The following is a 23153-nucleotide window of genomic DNA, read 5'->3' as shown; positions in this document are numbered from 1 at the left end:
GACACCAGTTGAATGGCCCAGCACACCATAGTTACATGGGCCACTCGGCCTGTTAGGTCCTTAGGGTATTTGAAGTCATATGGATATTTGCATTTCTGCCTCTGGATATCGTGTTAGTATTCGGCTAGTGTTTGAGGGCCAGGCTCAGATCCGGGAAAACAAGAGCCCCTGCCCTCACGGCACTTCTCTTCCATGTGTGTGTGTCAGGAAAATAGAAAGCATAAGATATTTTTTTCAATGAGCTGGGAAGATGGAAAAACAAGCTTAAGATGTTTACTTGTTCAGAAGAAGGGAAGTGCAAGGAACACTCAGCTTTGTTGCTGCTGAAGGAGGCCCCTGGTGGAGGCTGTTTCAGAGGTGGGGTTTCTCTGAGAAAGGTGGTAAGAGGCAAATAGGATGCCCCATCTGGTTTGCCAGAGGTGGGGAAAGTTAGTATCCCCAAAACAGCTTCAGCATTCTGGCAAAGCTTTGGAAAACCAGCTACGGTGTAGGACCTTGTTGGCCGCTGGGTAGAAGGAAAACATTGCTGGTCCTGAGGACTGTACTGTTGTTCCACTGCTATAAAGAACTATCTGAGGCTGGGTAATAAGGAAAAAAAATGTTTAATCGGCATACAGTTCTGTGGGTTGTACAGGCTTCTACATCTGGGGAAACTTACAATCAGAGTGGAAGGTGAAGGGGAGGCCGGCATGTCTTCACATGGCTGGAAGGGGAGAGAGAGTGAAGGGGAAGGTGCCATGCACTTCCAAACAACCAGATCTCAGGAGAACGATCATGAGGACAGCACTTGGGGGATTGTGCTAAACCATTAGAAACCACCCCCATAAGTCAATCACCTCCCACCAGGGCTCACCTCCAACATAGGGTTAGAGTTCAGCATGAGATTTGGGTGGGGACACACAGCCACACCATGTCAGGCTTCCCATTCTTCTCCTGCACGTGCTTCGCAAATGGTTCTGTCATTGGTTTTTGTTTCTGTTGATACATGATATACGTACATATTTTCAGAGTGCATGTGATACCTTGATTCACCCCTATATTGATGAAATCTGTGTACTTGGGATGTCTTTCACTTTAAATAGTTTCTTTTCCTTGTGCTGGTTATTCTCTAAGTTATTCTCTTATTATATATTCTATATATTATATATTCTATATATTATATATTCTTATTATATATTCTAAGTTATTCTCTCCTAGCTGTTTTGAAATACACAGTAGATGACCCACTGCCATCCCCCTGCTGATTTATCAATAGTAGGTCTCGTGTTCCCATTAGGCTGTGTGTTTGTGCACATTACCAGCCTCTGCCCATCCTGCTTATGAGTGGGCTCTGCTGGGCCCTGTTGACCACCTACTTTTGGCCTCCATGAGATCTGCTCTCAGCTCCTGCTTATGAGTGAGAACATGCGCTGTTTCCTTGCTTGACTCGTTTGCTTAACGTAATGTCCTCCAACTCCATCCATGCTGCCGCGGATGACAGGGCTCTCCGCTGTGTGGTGGAGTATTGCTCCTGTGTGTGTTCGGGCCACGTTCCCTTCATCCCCTGTTGACGGGCACTCAGGTGATTCCAGACCTTGGCTACTGTGGATGGAAGCTGAGAGCAGTCACTGGCTTTATACTCGGGGGACGTGAGCCACTTTGATGTTCTCAAGCAGCCTATCCCCAAAGCCCTCCGTAGAATGCCGCATTCGTTTGTACTCATGGCTTCTTCCACTAGGATGAACAGCTGGGAAGGGGCTTTGAGTGAATGCTTGGGTTTCTGTCTTTAATTGGTACCCAGCTACACTGGCCAAGTAGGGGTCCCAGTGGCCCTGGACACTACCTCACATAAGGTCCAAAGATGCAGTTAGGTTCTTTTTTTAACTTAAAAAAAAATGCTTTTGACCTGGGTAAGCTATGGCATTATCAGTTAGAGTTTTTCATATTGGAAAGGTGTATATTTTATTTTCTAAGAAGGAAAGAAATCCTGTTAAATACTCTAACCACAGATTAAATCATGTCAAGGAAAGAGGTACTATTTTGGGGGAAAATTACCCCTTCATGTCAAAGATCAAGGAGATGACTTACATTGTTTAATTGAGTTAATTATGAAATCTTAAGTGGTTTTAAGAAGATGAGCTGTGGATCCTACAAGACATGAGACTGATACTGATTTAATGTTAGTCAGCCCTGACAGAATGTGGCTAATATTTAAAGCTTGCTCCAGTATTGCTTGATAGATTGTAAGTTAATGTAAAGATCTGTTTGATGCTTTTATTTTACAAAATATTATTGAGAAAAAGTTTGACAGCCAAGGAACGGCCTTCAACCAATTTCTTCCTAATTTCTATCACCAGAAAATTTTGTCCTGTTAATTCCAGAATTTACTTTTGGAAAGTTCCCGTAAGGAGAGCAGAGGTATTGGTGGTTGAATGGTGACTTGAATTTAGGTGAAGATCGTTAAATATTTCATAGTCATGTTTGTCTTGGTGGTTTTAGCAATTTTATATTAAACTTAGAACTGTGAGTCAAACCAAATCTGTTCTTTTGCTTTTGTGATACTCCTTTGTATGACTATACTGGTAAAGAATGATAAAATGTGTATTGGGTATTTTTTCTGTGTAGATATTAGGATTTTTAGGGGAACAAATTAATCATTCTTCTAATATACACTGTGCTGTGTGTTGGGTCCTTTGTATATTAGTTGAATCACTCTAATGAGGACCACTTGAAAGTCTGTTTCTATAGCAGATCTTTTATATGTTGACTTGTGTTATGCAAAATCCTTCATCCTCTAAGAAGACTAAGCAATGGGTTGGAGGAAAGATTTAATCACCCATTAGGTCTATTCCGAATGCCCAGAATTGAATGCAAGTACTAATTATGTTTTTGAAGTGGTGTGTGTGTGTATGGGTGTGTGTAGTGGACTCCTTTTTAGGTCATGGGAGGGAGGTAAAGCGAAGATGAGATTTGCTGATGAACATTTGTGCACATGCTAGTGGAGAAGTCATATGACTTGACTGCACCTGCGTACTCTGATTTTGCTTTCGTTAGTGTCCGTAGCCACAAGCCTCAACTGCCTCTGGGACCCACCCTGAGGGGCTGTGGTGAGGGTTATTATAGAGTCGTGCGTCTTAGTGAAGGGCACAAACGGCCTTGTGGGCCTACTTTGGCTTTGTTTGAACGTCTAGATTGTTAAACTAAGTTTAACATTTTGAGGATTATAAATTGTGATTCTTGTCTAAGAAGAGGTTTCTGTTGTCTCTGAAGACAGGAGCCCCAATACAGAGGGTCCCTGGCTCCCAATTGTTACATATCTGATTTTTTTTTTCAACCTTGTGATGGTGTGAACTAGTCACACTCAGTGCATTGTTTGGCCCAAGATGGGCTGCCTCTGGATGAACCCGTTGTAAGTTGAAACTATGATGTCAAATGCACTTTCTATTTAGGATATTTTCAGCTTACGCTGGGTTTATTGGAACAGTTTCATCCCATGGTAAGTCAGGGAGCATATGTGCTCATAAAAGTGGAGACGATCTCATAGATACCGTGAGATATAATGTCTCTGATGTTATAGAGATACGATGAAAACAATCAAGTGGGACTTGGAAGCCTTGGAGGGACTCACATGGGCGGCTCCTGGAATGCAATCTTGAGCGCCACTGGCTTCTGGATGTGACATCTGTACCTTCTGCTTAGCCCAGTGTGTTATCGGCTGCTCTCGAGGGCAGAGAGGTCCAGCGTTCCTGTGTTTAGGTATTTGAGCTGCCTTAAGAGGCTAGGTCAATTCTCACTGGTGTCTTCAGGGCTTTAGGCCTTCTGAACAAGCAGGAGGAAGCACGACTTTGTAGAGCTTTGGAAATCTCAACGGACTTCAGGGCCATCCCCTTTGGCAGGAGAGAGCCACACTGGAGGCGAGCAGGGTGCCGTGCGGGCCTCTGCTGGGCCCAGGCATGTACGGACGTTGTGAGGGCCACAGGACACAGATCGGTCTTGGTTCACAACTGGCGTCGATGGCCACGCAGCATTTCTGCCAGGTACATGAGTGCGGGGACTTGGGTTTTGGGGTGTGCGTCCTGGTTGCCTAGTTGCTTGGAAGACCCCCATTCAGACCCCAGCCTGAGTCACCGTGACAGGCCTCCTGCTTCACACGCCACACGGAAGCCGTGGCGTCGGTCACTGACGTCCACCGGGTGTCAGATGTGCGTATGTATCTTCCTTGGTCTCGGGATGTGTCTTGTTTTGAGGTTATAGTAAACGTTCTTTACAAGGGGTTTTGGATTTTTTATGTTTGCAAGGAGGCAGCAGGGAGTGCTTGAGCAATGAGATCCCCTTTCCAACCAATACAATTTCAGATCCCAGCAGGTAATTAAGGCAGCGGAGCTGTGGGATCACCTTTGCAACCAATGAGAATTCAGATCCCAGGAGGTAATGACGGCAGCGGGGCGGGTGGCAGAACCCTGAACTGTGGCTGTTTCTGGTGTCTTGCCCCGCGGACAGAGCGTGCTGGGGCCTCCGTGGTCCTCTGTGGGGTGAGTGGAGCGCATGAGCTGGGTGCTGCTGGGCCCTGGCTGGCTCCCCAGCCCGGGGTTTATGCAGGACTCGTTAGACAACTTGGAACCCAGAAAGCAGCACGAGGAGAACGGGATTGTGCCTTTCTGGATCCTTGGTGCTTCCCAGTCTCAGACACTGAGTAGGCTCTGAGGGGTCTCGCCGGGAAGACTTGCACAGTCGGCCCCCAGGATGGAGTGGGGCTGCAGCGGGTCTTGCAGGAGCTGGAAGTGGGGGTGAGTGTCTCGCAAGCGGGACCTTTCAAGTGGGCCCAGCAGGATGCATCTGTGGAAATGGTGCCACCTAACGCAGGGCTGCGGCCAGCAGGACCTGAAAGGCTACAGCGGGCTGTGTTTCTGCTCTCTCTCGAGTCTCTGCACGATTTTCCTTGGTTTTTGTCTGTTTGGAGGACGCTTCCCCCTTTCTTGCGCTTACCTAGCCCTCTGAGCTTCTTTGTTGAGTATGACAGCCCTGAGAAGGCATTTTTATCGCATAATTGTGTTATCCTGGTGGCTGGATAAATGACCTGCAAATGTGGGTGACTCAGTAGCTCTGAGGGTGTTCAATATCCAAGACAGAGGTGGGAAGGAAATGTTCAGGCAGGCATCAGAGGATCTGTTCTCTGCTTTACACTGGGGCCCTGGTTTGCTGACAGTCTTCACACTCGATCCAAAATGGGGGATAATGAAGTCTGACGGATTCGGCTTCAGCTGAGAGCTGCCTCCAGCACAGTCTTGTGTGAGTAACAGTTTCTATGTTTGGTGCGAAGGGCGGGCGTCAGTCAGTTGATCTTATTTGTGGTGGTGCTTATGGTGGGTTTTCCGTAAGGAATGTAGACTTTATTAGCTTTGGCAAGGGAATCCTGAGTGATAAATTGGAAGAATGTCTCAGGAAATTCTGGAACCTGCAGTGAATCTGGAATCTGTATGAAATTGAGATTTGGATTCTCACGATTTCCTAATGCTACCCCGAAACCCAGTAGTTGAGACAGTCGTAGAGCTTCAGTTGTGCTGCCCCGGTTCCCCATTTTAAAAGGAACACGTTGCTTTCCTCTAGAATGTTCTGAGCTCTGAGTGCTGCCGGCAGAGTGACCAGCTCTCTGCATCAGAGGGGAAGCCAGGGCTGCGTTCACGGCGTCGCGGCAGCCGGGAGCTGACCCTGGACTTCAGGCACGTGTGATGCTGACCATTTTCTGTAAACTCCAAGGGTGTAGTGGTCTCCTTGGCCGTTTACAGTCTTCTGAAGCTTTTGATGTGTCTGCACTTTGTAGATTTTTCAGAAGTAGACAGCCTTTTCCCACACCCTTGGGCTGAGTTTCGTCAGAGGCTGGTGTGTGGGAAGCACCACACCCACATTCTGACAGGGAAGACTCTGGTGCCCAACTGAGGTCAGAGTGGAAATTTGTTCTTCCTTCCCTCCAGTCTGGTCCAGCTGCTCCCTGCTTGGCCAGAAGAAAATCATGCTTATTCAAGTCGTAGGCAAACCCCCGAAGTCAAACATTTGTCTTTTTTCTTTTTTCTTTTTTTTTTTTTTTTTTTTTTTGAGACGGAGTCTCTCTCTGTCACCCAGGCTGGAGTGCAGTGGCCGGATCTCAGCTCACTGCAAGCTCCGCCTCCCGGGTTTACGCCATTCTCCGGCCTCAGCCTCCCGAGTAGCTGGGACTACAGGCGCCCGCCGCCTCGCCCGGCTAGTTTTTTGTATTTCTTAATAGAGACGGGGTTTCACCGTGTTAGCCAGGATGGTCTCGATCTCCTGACCTCGTGATCCGCCCGTCTCGGCCTCCCAAAGTGCTGGGATTACAGGCTTGAGCCACCGCGCCCGGCCTTGTCTTTTTTCTTTCATATGCCCATTTAGTTTATATGGAATGATAGCTAGAAAAATGCCTTTTAGGGGAAAATTAATTTCCTTAATTACAGAGAACTTTTTGGATAAAAATCAGGAGGCTATTTTGTAATAAGATCTAGTTAAATACTACAGTGGAAAGCTCCTTATATTTGATCTTACACTTGGGCCCTGTGTGCGTGTCCGCATGCTCGTGCTCATGACGCCAGGCGCAGATGTGAACTACGGGCACAGTACATACTTTCTGGTTGCTTCTTTGAACGTCTTATTGCTTGACCTCTCCGACTCAAATGTTGAGTTATGTTGATTCTGTTCAGAATGTTTATCCCTCCGTCTAGGGTCCAGTCGTCTTTCAGGGAGGAACCGTCTTCCTCATCTCTGTCTCCTACAGTATTGTATATTTAATAGTCAAATATTTATAGGTTACATGGGTGACTGATCTGTTCATTAGGAGGAAAACAATGCCAATTTTCACATCATTAGAATGGACTTGTTAAATGATTGTTAGTATAATGAAGTTTCCATGGCAAAAGAGGCTTTGCAGATGTGAGTGTAACGGACAGTGAGATGGGAGAGGACCCTGGGTTGTCCAGGTGGGTCCAGTGTCTTCACATGTGCCTTTTGAGAAGGCAGTACGAGGGTCTGCCTCAGAGGAGGAGACCTGAGGACGAGATAGAGGCCAGAGGGCTGTGGGGGTGAGGGCGAGTGTGGGGCAGGGGCAGGGTCCGGAGGGGTGCAGGGCTGAGGCCGGGGCAGTGGTAGGAGGGGTGTGGGGCTGTGAGTCAAGCTGCATGGTGGCTTCTATGAATTGGGAGACTCCAGGCAGGAATACAAGCTACTGACCCCTTGACTTCAGCCCTGGGACTCCTGACTTCCAGGGCTGAGAGGAGGTTTGCATTTGTGGTAATTTGTTGCAGCAGCAATAGGAAGCTAATGCATTGTATCTGTTCTTCACCTCCAAACCTTTGAAAAGTGACCCTGTTGTATCGGCCTTTTGTGTGCCCTAAATTCTAATGAGATGGTTTGTAGGAAATAATGGACACAAACGATGGCAGAACACAAAGTTGGACAGAAGCAGTGTCTTCTGTGGTTCTGTAGTTTGGGTCTGGGAAGTTAGATTTCGGTCAGAGTGTGTGGTCTTGTTCAGCGTATACCTGGAGTACTTGTTCAGAGCTCCTGGGGGAGTGGTCTTTAACACTGTTAGGATTAAAACTCCAAGCACATCAGGGCCAGAGTTCCTGAGTCAGTGTTAGGCGACCTTTGAATAAGAGTTGGCATGTAGAGTCTGCCCACTTTACTAGTATGAAGCAGCAAAATCTTTTTTTTTTTTATTTTTTGAGATGGAGTCTCGTTCTGTCACCCAGACTGGAGTGCAGTGGCGAGGCCTCGGCTCACTGCAACCTCCGCCGCCTGTGCTCAAGTGAGTCTCCTGCTTCAGCCTCCAAATTGCATGATTTATTTTCCTGTTTTATATACTTAGTATGTGAAAACTCTGCAAACTTTATTAATACAAATGACATGCCAGAACTTAGGAGAATCTGGTATTTTCCCATGCAAATTAGTAGTGATGTGGAATTCCTGGGCTGATTTGGTTTTATAAGACATGGGGCAGATTCTTTGCCTTATTTCTGTGGAACTAACAATTGTTAATCACCCAGCACTCTTACCTCCCCCAACAGCTCAGGTGAGGGGGGTGTTACCCCCACTGTCGTGATGAGAGGCAGGAGACTGAGGCTTAGATGAGCAGGTGACACATTACTGTCCAGCCCCACCCACCCTGTAGTTTCCTGCCATGGCTCAGCTGTCTTCCTGCAAGAAAGGACAGACACCCTGGTGCTGGGTAGAATTCCTTGTGAACCCCTTTCCATCCTCCAGGGAGTTCTTGCTTTACAGTGGTGGCTCATGGGGAGTCCTCTGGCCCACTGAGAAAGTGACTCATGTTGTGACATTACTGTCTCTGTCCGGCTGCTGTCGATTGGGTGATTTGTAAAGAGACATTTATTGCTCACAGCTCTGGAAGCTGGAAAGTCCAAGGTCAAGGCAGTCCAAGGTCAAGGCACCTGCACATCTGGTGCCCCAGGGCCTGTGGCTCACAGACGGCAGCATCTCAACAGGTGTTGCGTGGCAGCGGTCGTCTCGTCAGAACTCACGTGGTGGAGGAGCAGGAGGGCTCCTCTAGGCCTCCCAACAAGGACACCAACCCCAGTCCTGAGAGCAGGACTTCCCAAAGGCCCCACCTCTTAATGTATCCCTTCGGAGATGGTTTCAGCATGAGGTTTTGGGGACATTCAGGCCAGAGCCATTGCTCTGCTGTGGTGTTAGGGCTGCATGGCATCATTACTGCAGCAGAGCCACAGCTTCTTATCTGCATTTGCTGCAGGAGGAAGACGCAGGTGCCTGTGCAACTTGGGGTTCGGTGCAAGAAGTGGAGACTCTGGGAATCTTAGCAGGAGGAACTTAAGGGCTTTGAGAACTGACACTTTAGGACTGTAGTTTTCTTCAGACTGTAAAAACCTTGGTGTGTGACAATACTGAACATTGCCTGAGCCCTGTGATCCTGTAAAACAGTGATTGTTAAGACATTCCCCCTCCCCACAACTGCGCCCCCACTTTTACTGCAAGAAGCCCCTTCCCATGTGGCTTAGGCTGACTGGCGGATGACCGTTTACCGAGGACAAGACCAGATACAGGCCTTCAAACCCCCCTTCTCTGCCTTATAAGTGATTAGCTAAACTGCCTGTTCCCACTGATCAATCACTTCCCACCTTGAAATGGTTCTTCGTGGTGCAGTTGCGACTAGGGGGGTGGACTTGTCTTTGACTGTCGCCTTCCACAGAGGACAGTTAGGGTGGGCAGGAAAGAATTCTCTGCTACAGGTCTGCATTCCTGGCTGTTTCCAGAAGTGGGAATTCTGGTGCCGTGGAGTCTGCGAATGGATTTCTAGTGTCCCAGCTTCAGGTGGAGTTGAAATTGAGTGAGGCAACCCACCACACCCATCTGGAGCCAGGAACTAGAGCCATTTTTAAAGTGGCAGTTTCTCCATAAGATTACCCAAAAAATGCGCTCAGCACGTTTCTTTCTTTCTCATATGCATTTGGCCATCTAAAATGGGAATGGTGGTTTTTTGGAGCATGGATGTAGTTTTAAATTTTGAGTATTGTAAACCTTAATGTAGCTTCTTAAAATGTTTGCCTGATTATCTGGAGATTTACTAAACCTTTGGAGTGGTAATAATGAGTTGATCTATATGACTTTGCTTTCTATGATGCAATGAAAGTACTCTAATTAAAACCTCTGCAGTTGGGTCAGCAGGCGATTGGCCAAAACAAATTCTGCTTTTTGGGTTTCTTTAACCAAACAAGGGAGTAGAGTGTAGGCTGAAGTGGCAAATTCATTTCAGAGCACGCCAGAGCCCTCAATGATTCAGCAGCCTTCTCAGGTGAACGTGTAACGTGCCGTGAGTCTTGGCAAGCCTGGCTACTGAAGTGTGCACGTGACACCACAGAGCCACACCTAGGAAGATGTGGTTTCTGTAACAAGCTTTGGAAAACCAAAGTTCAACTAAATTATCCAACTTTGTTACAGAAAAAGCTTAGACCAGATGGCCAAAGACCTGATTGTTTCATGGTTGAGACATGGTTATAAAATCGCCCTTACTTGGTGCCAATCAGTGTTGGTCCACAGTGATACTCCTCCAACCTCACTGAAGAGTTTGGAGACTGATATGAGACTGTGAAAATCTCCTTAAGGTGAAAAGGGCTCTGGGGCACCCGGGAATATCCGCACACCCGTGGCCATTCCCCTATAAGGTGGAGAGGACGGCTGGGTCACGCGGGAGCATCAGCACACCCGTGGCCATCCTCTTTAAGACGGAAAGGGCTGCTGGGGTGCCCCGCAATATCTGCACACCCGCGGCCATTGTGGCTGTCCCCCTTTCTGCTCAGTCACCTCTGTGTTCCCGCATTCAGGCTTTGGGACACTCATGAACAGCTCATCCCCTGGGCTGGTGAGGAAGGAGTGGGAGGTTGTTCTGAGGCTCTGTCACTGTCTGCCCTGTCATGAGCTGGGCAAGGCAGTGGCAGTGACCCTGGAGGAGTCTGGTCAGTGAGGGCTCCGGCAGGAAGTGCTGAGGCTTGAGGTGACTCTGCCAGTCGTAACCAAATGTCTTCCCTCTTATTTCCATGATTCCTTCTAGTTCTGCACCTTGCACTGCAGAGTCTCTGTGTATCTATAAATACACATGAGTTACGATACAGGTGTCTCTTTCCCCTCTGTCTGCGGCTGGGCCCAGGGAGTGAAGTGCAAGACCCCCTTACTGCTGGATGCCCACCAGCACGAGGCACTGCCTGCCCTGCTGACGAATGCCTACAGCGAGTCCTGGAAGCCGCCTCCTGAGCACCTGGCCTGTTGACGGTGTATACGGGAGACAACGGAGCTCCCCTTGCCCCACCCTGAGCAGAGACTGGGGAGGCGGCGGCAGCACTGCCCCCATGGTGCATCCTTGGTGCATGGAGGAAAGTCTGTTCATGCTTAAAACACAGCCCATCCTCTCAAAAGCAGGATGACAACCCCATTTACTTCTGGAATCTTAAAAACGGGCCCGTCTCTTTGAGAGAAGAACATGGCATGTATGTGTGTACCTCCTTTGTTTTTTTTTTTTTGAGACAGTTTCCCTCTGTCACCCAGGCTGGAGTGCGGTGGTGAGATCTCAGCTCACTGCAAGCTCTGGCTCCCGGGTTCATGCAATTCTCCACCCTCAGCCTCCCAAGTAGCTGGGACTACAGGCACCCGCCACCACGCCTGGCTAATTGTTTGTATTTTTAGTAGAGACGGGGTTTCACCGTGTTAGCCAGGATGGTCTCGGTTTCCTGACCTCGTGATCTGCCAACCTCGGCCTCCCAAAGTGCTGGGATTATAGGTGTGAGCCACCACGCCGGGCCGTATGTGTGTACCTCTTTACAAGTCTTGCCTGACCTTCGCATTTAAAAATTACTGAAAAACTTAAGGATGTAACTGACAAGAACTTTATAGGTTTCTCCAAGTAAAAATTTGGAAAAGTTAAGTGAACCCATGATGTGTTTTATTTCTATGAGTCCCACACTTGGATTTTTAAATGTGGGCAAAACATCTGTATGTTCTTCAGCCTGATTTCCGTGGAATCGTGAATGAAACGTGCTGAAGTTGCCGTGCGGATTTTGTTATGTGGCGGTGACAAGTGGGGCTGGTCATTAAACAACTGGAGGAACCCTGTCCTTTCTGTGCTCCTGTTGGACACTAGGCACGTGCTTGGGTGTTTTCTGTGTGTGTGGACAAGATGACGACAGAATTTCCAGATTCACACGGTGGTATCTTCTCCCTTTTCTGTTAAAACGTGTCTTCTGCTGCTTCTACATAGACCAAGTGTTTCTTTCTCTCGCCTGTCTACATAAACGCTGTTTAACAAAAACCGTATTGTAGACATGTGAAGCTGAATTCCACATGATCAAGCAGATAGAGATGACTGAGTATACTGTTTTGTGGAAGGAAGGTTTAAAATGATTTTTAGCTTTTTCCCTGAAATAGGGAATACTTTTAACTTTTTCCCTGAGATAGGGAATAATGAAATGGGAAAATAATTAAATTTTCCCATGTAATTGTTAGATTATATTTAATTATTAGATTATTCATGTATTGCAAGGGAAAAAGGAACTAGATCACCCCATGTACCCAAATGAAAATTTAAAGGGTATGGGCGAGTTCATTTGAACTCCTTTAATTTGTTTTTGTTTGTTTGTTTTTGACAGTCTCACTCTGTTTCTCAGGCTGGGTGCAGTAGTGCAATGACAGCTCACTGCAACCCCAACGTTCTAGGCTCAAGTGATTCTCCTGCGTCAGCCTCCCCAACTGCTGGGATTTACAGGCGTTAACCACCACACACAGCTTATCACCTCTTGGAGACTAGCTTTGAGTTTGGGCATTCACTGAACTATATTTTAGTTAATTCTCAAAGTTTGTCACTGTTTATCTTTAATTTGCTAAAAATCTACATGTATTGTAAAATGTGTTACATTTCCTTAGCATTCACGGATTCCCTGTTAGTGGGGCAGAGACACAGAAGGGCAGAAGGCGTTCGGACATCATCAGGGTTGCAGTTGAGTCCTTGCCCCGAACACACTGGAGCTCTGGGCTCTGTGGTCCCACGGGGGTCCTCTGTCCACTGAGGGGGACGGGTTACCTGGAAGGTCCCTCCAGCCTCTGCAATTTTGCCCTTTTCAGGTTAACATCTCATCATTGTCCTGGACAGCACTGCCTTTCGTTCACTGATCCACGAGTGAACAGCTGGTCAGTGGCCAGTGCTGCTTCCTTCAGCTGGGAGGTGGTGATGTGATAACACTTCCGTGGAATTTGGTTCTTGGTGTATTAAGGGTTCAGTTGTATGTTTATTTTTAATCTGCACCTCTGAATTGGTCTTTTGATTGCAAAGAGATTGCTTACTGGATTTGTTTCTGAATATTTGGTGGATAACAGGAGAACCTTGCTTATCTGTGTGTTCATTTAGTGTGTTTTTGCCAGGCATTTATATGGTTGTGTTAGCCCTCAGCCCACTTTCTGTGTGTGGTGGAGTCATTGAAATCATTTATGTGAAGTCTCTCCTCTTTTAAGGCCAGAGGACGTGGGGTGGTGTTTCCCTAAACTAGGGGGAAATGGCATTGTTCTGCCCTCCTCCCTGGGAATGCTGGTGTTTCCAGGTCTCTGAACTTGGCTCCCACACTGGGAGAGTAGCTGTGGCTTCTGGAGCCCGTTTTGTGCGGGACTGACTCCTTCACTTGCTTTATTCCCCACTGTCTTTGCTGCTTGATGACGCAGGGATGAGGGAGTTGGGCCCAGGGGCCTTGCCTGTGCCTGAAGGGCCCGATGCAGAAAACTCCTCATGGGAAGGATGTTCCTTGAGGGCAGCTTTTGGAGTGTTTTCCTACTTTTAACTGAGAAGCAGCTATTCACATGGTTCTATTCTGCTGGTGTGTTTCAAAATAACTGGTGTAGAGTTGTGAAGATGTCCGAGACACCCATGATCCACTCCGGGCCAGTGCAGGACATTGAGCTCAGAATCCTTCAGACCATTCAGATGCCAAAGATTCTTGCTTGGTTATTCTCAAACTTATGAGAATCTAAAACGCGAGCCACGGTATGGATTTTCTCTTGAGCCCCCATGACTTTGCCTTGTATTTTGGGCATGAATGACTTCATCAAGGGGAAAGAATTTGAGGAAGGAGCCTCTGAGGCTAGGAGGGGGTGGGAAGGGGCGGGGGGAAGAGGAGGGAAAAGGAGCTATAGAGGGAGGAGCCAGGCTGGGGCTGGGGCGTCTCCCCATGATGCTCCCACACGCCTGGCGCGAGGCCCCAGAGACTGACTGATTTTCCCACAGACAATGTGTATGATTGCATGTCTGTTTTGTGGGCTGGCCATTTGGATTGAGGGAATGTCTGTGTTGTGATTCCTTATTGATTCGAAGGTTGGAAAGGTTTGTGCTCAATACAGGGGTCTCTTGGTGCGATGGGAAAATGTGATCGCAGCCGCCTTCGGGGTGGGGAGAGCCCTCGAGGCCCTCAGTGGTGGCCGGCGTCAGCCTTCGCTTCCCTGGGTGAGCTGCCCTCAGGGTGGGAAGGGAGGTCCTCGGTGGTGGCCGCTGTTGGCCTTCGCCTCCCTGGGTGAGGGCTGCTCCATCCCCGGCTCTCCGACTCCTTGCCTGGCACCTTCCTCGTTGGAGGCCGTGATCCATCAACTTTGTCCACGCGTGTCCTGCAGACTAATGCTGACTGGAGGTTCAGGAGTGGTCAGAAGAGGCCAGAGGAGGCCCTCGTGATGCGAAGCTAAACGTTTAATGATGGCGCTGTTGAGTGCATGAGCCGCATCAGCCCAAGAGTCTGGGTAAGAGGGAACCCCGCGGGGTGGAGGGAAGACTGGACAGATGGGTGCTTTCCTCGGCCCCTGGGAGCACGGCCAGGTCCACGCTCAGACCTCCTGGTTTCTCCCATATTTCCATCAATAGCAAGGGAAGGACTCGGGGCAGAAGTAGTTCAAGGGCCTCTAAAGACTTATGTAATTGTTAATAGGCCTACTTTTATGCTTTCTTATGTATTAAGAGCAAATCATGATACAAACTCATTTCTGTTTGAAGAAATCTTTACTGCTCTCATTTTTGTGGCAAGCAACATTGATTCTTTGCTTAGTGAGCGTTAGTGCCCTCCTGCCCAGTGCTGCTGCCTGGCGTGTCCTCGCACACACCTCTGTCCATTGGTCTCCGTTCACCTTTCCGCCTAGAATTGTAGGAGGGGCGCTGGGATCTTAGGGCTAGAAAGAAATTCTGAAGACCACTTTTAGGGGCGGCTTTTAGTCAGGGCTTCCAGAGAGACAGCCAGCCGGGTGTGCGTGTGTCTCCAGGGCGAGGCTTGCTGCAGGGGCTACAGAGTCCAAGAAGCCCCAGGACCCACAGGCTGCAAGCTAGAGTCCTGGGAGGGTGTGGCTTGAAGACTTGAGAAGCGGAGGGTGCGGATCCCACCGTGGTCTGAGGAGCTGAGACCCAGAAGCACGGGCTGCAGAAGACAGATGTCACTGGCCCATCAGCCAGACAGGTGGAGTGAACCCAGTTTTCCCCGCCTTGCTGTTTTACTCGGGCCCTGGGTGGATAGGGTGGTGCCCCCCACGCCGGCGAGGATGGGTCTCCACTCAGTCCAGAGGCAAACATGCATCTCACACAGAAATAATGCAGAACCAGCCATCTGGGCACCCCGGGCACGCTCAGGTTGATGCACAAAACCAACGCCGCGCGTGGCCCTGACATCTGTGTGTTCGCATCACTCCACACACATTGCTCAGTCATCGCCTCGGTGAGTTTGTAAGCTCGTTGTGTGGTTCTGGGGCTTTTCGTCCTTGGTGATGACAGGCTCCCCACTGCCCCAGCTCAAGTATGGAAGGTGATGGCACCAACGGCTCCTTGTTTCTCAGACACTTGAGTGGGTGCTCTGTGCAGCCAGTTTCACCTGCAGCAGCATCTGTTCCCTATGCCGATTCCATTCGGAGTATGTGCCTCCCTTCTGTTGAGGGTGCAGCCTTCTTTCAGGGAAGAACTGTGTCCTGTTCGCCTATATCGCCTGTGGTGTATCTCATGGCTGAATAAGTAGCTATAGGATACCTCGGTGGCTGAATGATAGGTTCATTGGAAGGAAAACTTTATATATTTTTTTCTTTTTGGGATGGAGTTTCACACTCAACGCCCAGGCTGACGTGCAATGGCACGATCTTGGCTCATTGCAAACTCTCCCTCCCGGGTTCAAGTGATTCTCCTCCCTCAGCCTCCCAAGTAACTGGGGCTACAGGCTTCCGCCACCATGCCTGGCTAATTTTCGTATTTTCGTTAGAGAAGGGGTTTCACCATGTTGGCCAGGCTGGTCTTAAACTCTTGACCTCAGGTGATGCGCCCACCTCGGCCACCCAAAGTGCTGGGATTACGGCCATGAGCCTCTGCACCCAGGAACTTAATACCGTTTTTTTTTTTCCTTTAAATCGTAATGGGCTTGTTAAATGCTTACTTTTTTTTTTTTTAATTTATTATTATTATACTTTAAGTTCTAGGGTACATGTGCATAACGTGCAGGTTTGTTACATATGTATACTTGTGCCTTGTTGGTGTGCTGCACCCATCAACTCGTCAGCACCCATCAACTCGCCATTTACATCGGGTATAACTCCCAATGCAATCCCTCCCCCCTCCCCCCTCCCCATGATAGGCCCCGGTGTGCGATGTTCCCCTTCCCGAGTCCAAGTGATCTCATTGTTCAGTTCCCACCTATGAGTGAGAACATGTGGTGTTTGGTTTTCTCTTCTTGTGATAGTTTGCTAAGAAGGATGGTTTCCAGCTGCATCCATGTCCCTACAAAGGACACAAACTCATCCTTTTTGATGGCTGCATAGTATTCCATGGTGTATATGTGCCACATTTTCTTAATCCAGTCTGTCACTGATGGACATTTGGGTTGATTCCAAGTCTTTGCTATTGTGAATAGTGCCGCAATAAACATACGTGTGCATGTGTCTTTATAGCAGCATAATTTATAATCCTTTGGGTATATACCCAGTAATGGGATGGCTGGGTCATATGGTACATCTAGTTCTAGATCCTTGAGGAATCGCCATACTGTTTTCCATAATGTTTGAACTGGTTTACAATCCCACCAACAGTATAAAAGTGTTCCTATTTCTCCACATCCTCTCCAGCACCTGTTGTTTCCTGACTTTTTAATGATCGCCATTCTAACTGGTGTGAGATGGTATCTCATTGTGGTTTTGATTTGCATTTCTCTGATGGCCAGTGATGATGAGCATTTTTTCATGTGTCTGTTGGCTGTATGAATGTCTTCTTTTGAGAAATGTCTGTTCATATCCTTTGCCCACTTTTTGATGGGGTTGTTTGTTTTTTTCTTGTAAATTTGTTTGAGTTCTTTGTAGGTTCTGGATATTAGCCCTTTGTCAGATGAGTAGATTGCAAAAATTTTCTCCCATTCTGTAGGTTGCCTGTTCACTCTGATGGTAGTTTCTTTTGCTGTGCAGAAGCTCTTTAGTTTAATGAGATCCCGTTTGTCAATTTTGGCTTTTGCTGCCGTTGCTTTTGGTGTTTTAGACATGAAATCTTTGCCCATGCCTATGTCCTGAATGGTACTACCTAGGTTTTCCTCTAGGATTTTTATGGTACTAGGTCTAACATTTAAGTCTCTAATCCATCTTGAATTAATTTTCGTATGAAAAAACTGCTTTAAAGTTCATATGGAACCAAAAAAGAGCCCGCATCTCCAAGACAATCCTAAGTCAAAAGAACAAAGCTGGAGGCATCACGCTACCTGACTTCAAACTATACTACAAGGCTACAGTAACCAAAACAGCATGGTACTGGTACCAAAACAGAGATATAGACCAATGGAACAGAACAGAGTCCTCAGAAATAATACCACACATCTACAGCCATCTGATCTTTGACAAACCTGAGAGAAACAAGAAATGGGGAAAGGATTCCCTATTTAATAAATGGTGCTGGGAAAATTGGCTAGCCATAAGTAGAAAGCTGAAACTGGATCCTTTCCTTACTCCTTATACGAAAATTAAATGCTTACGTTAATGTTTATTTTTAAAAATGTTATCTGTGACCTTTCAGCTTTTCATAGCACTTCTCGTGTGAATATTTTAAAAAGGCCCTTTAGTCGTGGGGGAGAAGGAGGTTATCCCTTTCAGCAGAGGGAGATGGAAGAACAGGCCCTGGTGGGTCTGAGCACAGGCAGTCACCCCAGCCTTGGTGCTTGCTTAGGTCTGTTCTCCGTTCACCGTAGCCGCATCCACTCTCATTGTCAGCTTAAAAATAAGCTTTTTCGTCTTTCTAATCGGAACAGTTAGTTTGTTAACCGTCACATTAAGGTATCGAGAATGATGGCTTTCAGGCCTCAGATATGACACAAGTAATAAATGCAGCTGACCCTGAACAACATGGGTTTTGAGCTTCGAAGGATCACTTATGTTAATTTTTTTTCCAACCAAACCCTTACTGAAAAAACCTGGCTTTGTGGAGGGCCGACGTTTCCTACATGTGCTTCCATAGGGTGGCCGTGGGGTCCTGTGGATACGTAGATTTGGGTAAACTCGGGGCGTGTTCTGGAATCCATGTCCCTGTGTATACAGAGGGACAACTGCAGCTTTTTAGAAGTTTGTGTCCTGCCTTGTCCTAAAAAGGTTCCAAGGTGGATGCAAAATTATTTCATTCCTTTGGTTTTCTTGGTGGGATATTGATGTTTATTCTTCAGTGTCTAATATCCTGAGTGAACAGAGTTACCGCTTCAGGAACAAAGCCAGTCTGGAAACACATATTGAGATATCCACCTTTTCTTCATGGTTTCACAAAAGGCCATGATCATATTTTATTCAGTTGAACTGTAGGAAACTGCCAATATTTGCTGTTTTTGGCCTACAAAATGGCAAGTTCGTACGATATTAAAAACAAAGGCTTCCTGGATGGGGAAAATAGGAATCGGTAAGAACCTGAAGTTCTCTGTCATGGCCTCTGAGTCACAGGTAAATAAACCTGCGTGAGGGGGAGTTGACTGTACAGTATTTTCCTTCTGTTTTGATACTGTCAGAAAACGGTCAGTTCCAATGTGTTGGGTCCCTTTGCCTCAGCTTTGCTGCAGAAGGGACTTGCCATTATACCTCTTGTTCCCAGTGCCCAGGAGGCTGATGCCACATAGAAGACCTGCAGGTCGGTGGATGTGAAACAGGCATCGGACACGCTGTGCACCTTGGGACGCATCTGAGAAGTGTGTGCTTGCAGCAGATCTGAGGTGAGGGCGTGTTCCATCTCCTCTCCCTTCTCTGGCTTTGCAGGCCTTTGAAGTTGGTCCTGGAAAGTGAAATTAGTTAATGCTGATTTAAGCTCCAGGTCAAAGCCTGGGGGCCGAAGAGACCCGCCCTTCACGAGGGGTGTGAAACATTGGGCCCTCCCATCAGGAGGCAGCAGGGACTCGAGAAAGCCCCACATGCCCTCCAGTTCCCTTATGTTGAAATTTTTTGTACTCGGCCATGCCGGGTCATTTTGGGAGGTGAGTAGGGGATTCACATGGGGGTGTGCAGTATTCTTAGGTGTCAGGTGCGAGAGTTGAATTTGCAGAAGCTGTGCAGATAGGAAAGGGCCTGGCAGGGAGTGCTGTTTACACGGAGCCGATTTAACGCGAGGTCTGTGCTCTACCTGGGTCCGTGTCTGACTGCTGTCTCCCAGTCTGCAACAGGACGTTGACGTGACTTGGCGCCATCGTCCCACTCTGTGTAGATGTCTGAGGATCTGTGCGCAGCTGCTCTGTGAGAATGCGTTGTGATAATGAACTGAGAAACAGTGAACAAACCCTGAATTGGTTAGCACTGGTTCCACGGCCACTTCTGCTGTGGTTGGAGTCATTCATAATAAAGTGTGCTGGACTGCTATGCAGAGCTCTGAATTTCAGAGGCCCTTTAACTTGGCAGCTAACCAGTCGCTTCCTTCAGAAGACATTTGAGTCCCCTTTACCTACCAGGGTGACCCTGGGAGTTTGAAGATGAGTGAGACAAGCCCTCTGTGTCTTGTGGATTTTACTGTCCAGAGGGGAGACAGATGTGGATGGTGAAGGAGGCCCTATCAGAGGTCAGTGCACGTCAGTTTTGTTTCTTCAGCACTTGCTGTGTTCAGGCGGTGCCCCGGGCCATGTGCAGAGCATCTGGGGACCCTGCCCATGGCATCCCAGGCACAGCTAGCATCTGCGCCATCTTCATACTTGGCCTGAGTTTTGGGGAAGTACCGAGGATGGCTTCTGCCTTTGCTGGAGAGAGTTGGAAGTCAGGGCAGCCCTCCACAAGGAGATGATCGCCAGCTGATTCCTCAAGAAAGAGAGGTGGTCCCCACATGGGTAGAGCAGGGCAGCATGTACAGACCTGGGTGTGGGTCTGGGGCATGTGCATCTGAGTGGGTTCTGCTGGGAGACAGCAGGGGTGAGGTGTGAAGGCAGTTGGAATTTACAGGATAAATTATCACTAAGGCGATGCCTGGAAAACATAAAATGGGGACTCTCTGGGGGTAAACGTGGACTTAGGGTGACCCTGGGCGTGGGTGTTTTCAGGCTCTGAAGGCAGAGATTTAGGAAATTGGGGCAGAGCTGAGCCCCAGACGAGGATGAAGACCACCCTTGGGATGTTGAATGAGACAGGGGTGGAAACCCAGTGAATGTCATGGGGGGTCAGTCCAGCAGGCAGGCAGCAGAGGAGACCGGTGTCCTCAAAGGCCCCTTGGGCCTACCTCTCAAAGTGCTGGGATGACAGGCATGAGCCACTGCTCCCTGCTGATACTTTTAAAATTTCTAAGCTACTCTCTCTCATACCCACTCCCGTATTTTTTTTAAAAAACCAGGTTTATGGCTATATTTTTTCCAAGGGAACCAAACAGTTACCTGTTTGAAGTACAAATAACACCGTGTTTAAAAACCGAAAATGCCACTTTGCATAGAAGTTTCCAAATACCCAGTTGGTTTGAGCCTTGCATTGCAGTGTCACTACCTGCTCTTAAATTTCTACCCGATGTATAGATAGCGAGACAGGGACGGCTCGTACATCTTCAGGTTTCAGTTCTACTACCTTGGGCTATATTTTCATTTATTTTGGCACAACTGTGGGTGTGGCAAGCAATGCCAGGGTATTTATTTTGAAGCGTTTCCAATAACAGTTGGGAAGATTTTCACATTTTTAGAATTTTCATAGTAATAGTTATAATTGACAAAGAATTTAAAATTGTGTAGTCATTATTTTGCTTTTTTCTAGATGTGCCCCGAAACAGGGTTGCTAACTATCATTCTACATCACAGGATTAATAACAGTACCCTTTTGGAGCAGATGCCTGTAATCAAGGAATTCTGCCTAGTCAGTTCACTTTAAGCGTGTTTAAAAGGTTGTCTTTATCCTAGTTGGCACCTGTGGCTATAGTTTGTTTTCACTGCTGAAGAATATTCCACGATGGAAGCCGTAATTCATCTGTTTTTCATATCGGTGGACATTTGGATTATTTTGGGAGGGTGTGTATGTCTATTCAGCCTTCATTTTTTCAGGATTTTTTGTAGAAGATAATGTAACAGTGTAACATCCTCTGCTAGAGAGCCAACACGAACCCTGATTACAGCCACACAGACTCTCACACAGACTCTCAGGCCTTGTTACCAACACACAGAACCATTTTCTTAAGTTGAAACACAGTAGCAGAACCTGAAGCCATGTGAACGGTTCCTCCGATCTTACACTTGGAATTCACTTTTTATTACTATGTCTGCTAATTAGGAAGCATATCAATTATACAGAAATCTGAGAATGTAAAATTATACGTTTATAACAGAAAAAACCTTATTTAATAGCCCAGAACACATGGCTATGTTTTTCCCTCATGCCCCACCACTGTTTTCTTTGCTTGAAATGGGAAATGACACTTGAATGCGGTTTTCTAGCGACTGTTAGCCTGGCATAGTTCTTCAGAGACAGAGGATGTAAAGCACATGGAGAATTTCTGTTTGTGGAATGTGATTTCCCGGTCGCCTCATTCAGGCTGTCGCCGCCTTCCCCTCTGGCCGCCTGCATCGTGGGACGTCTGAGAAGGTCCCTGTTTCATCCTCTGGAAATTCTGAAAAGGAAGGAGAGGAGGGTGTGCAGGGTGTGGTGCATTTGTGTTGGTCTTCCAGCTTTTATTTGGAGTCTCCGCTACCTTGGTTCCTGCCTTTATGTCCCTAGCTCGTGGCTTCATCCTTGTGTCTAACTCACAGGCAGACAGATGGAAAGGGAAGTTGTATTCAGCCAACAGCTTGATCTTATTCTCAAGGCTTAAATCGACTGGGTATTTGGAGACTTCTGTGCAAATGGGCATTTTTGGTTTTTAAACACCGTGTCTTATTTGTACTTGAAATGGGGTAACTGGTTCTCTTGGAAAAAATATAGGCATAAAGCTGGTTCTTAAAAAAAAAAAAAAAAAAAAAAAAGGGAGTGGGTGTGAGAGAGCGGCTTAGAAATTACACCAGTAATGGTCGCGAGTGGTGGCTTATGCCTGTAATTCCAGCACTTTGAGAGAAGGAGGCAGGTGGATCCCCTGAGGTTAGGAGTTCGAGACCAGACTGGTGAACATGGTGAAACCCCGTCTGTACTGAAAAGATGAAAATTAGCCGGGCATGGTGGCAGGCACCTGTAATCCCAGCTACTTGGGAGGCTGAGGCAGGAGAATCACTTGTACCCGGGAGGCAGAGGTTGCAGGGAGCCAAGATCGCACCACTGCACTCCACCCTGGGCGACAGAGCAGAAACACCATCTCAAAATAGAAAAAAACCAAAAAACTAAACAAAACAAAAACCCGGTAATGAAAACCTGATTGCATCATCTGTGATGGAGATGGCGGATTATTTCATTTTTAGTGACAGGATGAATTGGATATGTTTGCAGTATTGATTTGACAAGGGAAATGGTGAGAACCAAATGTGCCGCCCAGCTTGGGCCTCGCCGTTGGCAGAAGACCGTGGCGGGCAACAGACTGGAGACTCGGAGACCGAGGGGAGAATTCTCATGCCTTGACGCTGGTGCAGTGTGTGCTTCTGGACTCCTGCTGGAGGGAGCTGCCCCTTTGCCTTGCAGGCTTTGGTGCAGTGGAGACCTTAGGACCTGCCCCTCCTGGCACACCTGTGGGTGTGGCGAGCAGTGCCAGGGCTGAAGCACAGGTGCTGAGCCCGGAACGTGGGACGGGAGAGGCTGCACACGCCGGCAGGAGTCTTCTCCAGCAGCCGGGGGTTTCCGCAAGGGGGCGGGGCGTTGGTTTTCCTCCTTGAATTTGGGTGGAGAGGGTGTCCTGGGGTGCTGTCTGCACTTGTGTTGCTCTGAGGTCAAGTTGTGGCCCCGAGTCCCTGTCCCTCTGCAAAGTGAGGGTTTGCCCATTTTCAGGTCAGATTTCCCTTGGGTCCGGGTCTCTAGGAGTGGGGCGCATTCCAAGGGGGCGTGAGCACGGTGGACGCCCGTGGGCCTCTTCCTCTCCCCTCAGCTCCTGGGCTGTGTGTGAAGAGCTGCCCAGCGGAATCACCCTCCTGCCTGGTGTTTCATTCACCAGAAATCGTTCTCACTGTGGACTCTTGAGTCAAATGTAATCCAGGAATGGAACGTGCTGTTGCTGGATGCCACACACAGCATCAGGAGCTTAGTTGGGGATTATATGATCTCACCCC

General features: G+C 47.9%; 2 long non-coding RNA genes across 2 annotated transcripts in view; both read left to right on the top strand.

Annotated features, from left to right (window-relative positions):
- LOC144334900 (uncharacterized) overlaps positions 1 to 23153 on the top strand; it is a 175204-nt gene that overhangs the window by 69584 nt on the left and 82467 nt on the right. The window lies entirely within an intron of this gene.
- LOC144334903 (uncharacterized) overlaps positions 1 to 23153 on the top strand; it is a 50620-nt gene that overhangs the window by 7958 nt on the left and 19509 nt on the right. Inside the window, exon 3 of the long non-coding RNA XR_013405158.1 lies at positions 10568 to 11000. This is a non-coding gene — a long non-coding RNA (uncharacterized LOC144334903). The remainder of the gene's footprint in view (positions 1 to 10567; positions 11001 to 23153) is intronic.

Source organism: Macaca mulatta, chromosome 15, assembly GCF_049350105.2.
Source record: "Macaca mulatta isolate MMU2019108-1 chromosome 15, T2T-MMU8v2.0, whole genome shotgun sequence".
Classification (NCBI taxonomy): Eukaryota; Metazoa; Chordata; class Mammalia; order Primates; family Cercopithecidae; genus Macaca; species Macaca mulatta.
Note: the sequence above shows the minus strand (reverse complement) of the source record. Positions and strands in the feature narration are given on the sequence as shown.